This window comes from Oryzias melastigma, linkage group LG10 (genome assembly GCF_002922805.2).
Source record: "Oryzias melastigma strain HK-1 linkage group LG10, ASM292280v2, whole genome shotgun sequence".
Taxonomy (NCBI): Eukaryota; Metazoa; Chordata; class Actinopteri; order Beloniformes; family Adrianichthyidae; genus Oryzias; species Oryzias melastigma.
The window spans coordinates 22,706,484-22,709,174 of NC_050521.1; the positions used below are offsets into that span (position 1 = coordinate 22,706,484).

Consider the following 2,691-nt stretch of genomic DNA (forward strand, 5'->3'; position numbering starts at 1 on the left):
AAGGATTCATTTATTAAATTATCACAATATTCCGATAAAAAAAAACTGGAAACTGTTGTGATAACGCTAACCAATAGAATTTCCCAAGTAGCTTCCAGGTTCGGTCTTCTTTTCCTCAGACTGTGTCTTAAGTACTTCCTCTACATGCGCCTCCTTCTGCAGCGAGGAGCTTGTGTGGCGTCATTAGTCTCTGCTTTTAATGCCCTGCTCCCCAGGAGACCGTTTTCCAACATGTCCGAGCAGCAAAGCAGCATCCGGCCGTGGCTAAAGGCCAGCTTAACAAATGGACCCTGTGAGCTGCAGTCAGCCTCGTGTGAATCGACAGATGCAGATTTTCTAAAAAGCTCTACTTTGATCTCATCGCCTGAAAAAAAAAAGAAAAAAAAACTGGAAGTTTTTATCTTTTCTAAAACCAGTTGTGACAATTTTCTTCATATATGGTGAAGAAAAAGCCCCAAAAAGAGAGGTAGTGCTGCTTAACCTAATTAAGGTTGTGGAAAACAGGACATTTTGAAGTAAAAAAAAAGTGACTTTAATACTGTATTCCCCTTTTTCCACTTTGTATTCTCACTGAGGAATTGAGTGAACTTCAGAGAGCCTTGAAACTGTCAGGATCTAGCAGCTTTTCAGCTCATTTTACCATTAAAAAGGTCAGTTTGTCCAATCCTGTTAGGTAATTCTTCTGTCACATGACAGCTTAACATAAAGACAGCAAATCAGAATCAATGATTTTAACCAAACATACTTTTTACAAGAACCGATCTAAAACTTAAATAAATAAATATTCATTATAAGATACATTTTATGCTACAAATACAGAAGGAGTTTGTACAACTAAACACCTTCCTTGCTTGACAAAAACATAACTGTGGTTAAAAACGTTTTACTTTTTTGCCTAAAAACTTACACTTTTAGTTTTGAAAACTTTCAAAAGGAAAAAAAGCCTAAAAACACATTTAAGGATACATTTCGAAAAACTAAAATGCAATTCAAACATTTTGTTTTATTATGTATTTCCAACTTAAAAAATAGTTTTAGTAAAAAAATACTTTTGTTGTATAAGTTATTGTCTACTTGATTAAGTTATTGGACCTTCAGAGAAATAAAAATGGGTTTAAATTATTGACAGTTTGGTTACTCTGAACAGAGGTAATTACTAGTGTTAGCTTTAAACACCCACTTTGATAACAATGTTGTTTTTGTTGCAATTTTCTGATGATGAGGGACAAATATAAAGAGAATTCAGCTTAAAATTGGGTTTTTTCTAAATTCAAATTGTTGTGAAACCCAGAACTTGAAGAATGGAGGATTTAGAGGATCGGTGGTTTTATAGATGCAGCGGAACTGTAATGCATCAGGTCCAGTTTACAGGCGGCGTTTAATGTGACACTGACTCTAGAGGCCGTTACAGCCATTACATTACCAGTCATTACCATTACAGTCAGGACATTCATGGGGGGGCAGCAGACCTGCTTTCTGTTTATGTCGAATAAATTCTCACAGATCAAGTTCAGGTTTCACCTTGAACAAAAGTTTGCTTCAGGAGTCATTTCTGTTCCATATAACATTGATAAACTGCCTAATTTGTAATAAAATCATTGAGTAATTTCCTGAATTTTATTTATAATCTAAGCAACTAACATTATTTTAATTTGGAGACACATTTTGTCCCAAAAATGTTTTCCTTTTTAATGAAATTATGTTTTAATGTTGTGAAAATGTTAAGATTTCTAAAAAGGAGATTTAATTGTAGTATAATTTGTTTTTATTAGCTTTCATATTGTCAAAATCTATTTCTTGATTTCTTTATTAACTTTTTGGTCATTTTTATCTTTGGTGTTTTTGCTGCTGACAACAAATGACCAGATATACTGACTGTACAGATAAAATTGTACAATAACAAAGAACAAACTGACTTTTAATCTTGCTTTATTTAATTGTTTTGCTAAACAGTTTGCACCTTTTTGTATTTCTCTGCATTGCCGTTGCAGGAATTCACCCCTCAGAGGCTGGTCAGGTTTTTTTTTTCTCTTTTCTCCCACAAATGCACCTTTTGTCTGCATCAACAAACTGTTTTAGTTTTGGCTGCGGCAGCGGGGCAGCTGTTGTCAGGCCGTAAAGCTCCTCTCTCAGCACTGCACAGACGCTTCCTGCTGGGAGGAGGCAGCAGTTATCGTCCACTTCCACACAGAAAATCACCCACAAACTGACCGCTCTCTCCTGTTTGCTGCATCTGTTCGAGCTCACAAACTAAAGGGCTGGAACTCTGATGCCCCCGCAGTGCCTGTCGAATTACAACAGAACAGAAAGTACTGGGGTGCAACTAACAACCACAGAGGTTGTGTACTAACGTAATAATTATTTTTTGATGAATTATTTATAATTTTACACCGTTTGACTTAGCTGCCAGTTTTTTTTTTTGCACAAAAACCCCAGACTGCAACATCTGTTTTAGTCATTTTTAGACGTTCCCCAAACACACCTTTTGCTGATGATATTGTTAGTTATGTTTATTCTGACAGAACATTTAAAGTGTCTGCTTTTTCAGAAATTCAAATAAATGTAGTTTTCCTTTTAAACAGATGACTTTTTTTATTTTTTCAACCCTAAACTCCACGGAGTAAAACAAAACTCTGGTTCCCGTCCAGCGAATTACAGAGCAAATCAAAATATGATAAAAAACTTATTTGA

The 2,691-nt window shown here is 35.3% G+C and overlaps 1 protein-coding gene across 1 annotated transcript in view; it reads right to left on the bottom strand.

Annotated features, from left to right (window-relative positions):
* pigg (phosphatidylinositol glycan anchor biosynthesis class G) overlaps positions 1-2,691 on the bottom strand; it is a 67,444-nt gene that overhangs the window by 1,348 nt on the left and 63,405 nt on the right. The gene's annotated exons all lie outside the window — the stretch shown is intronic.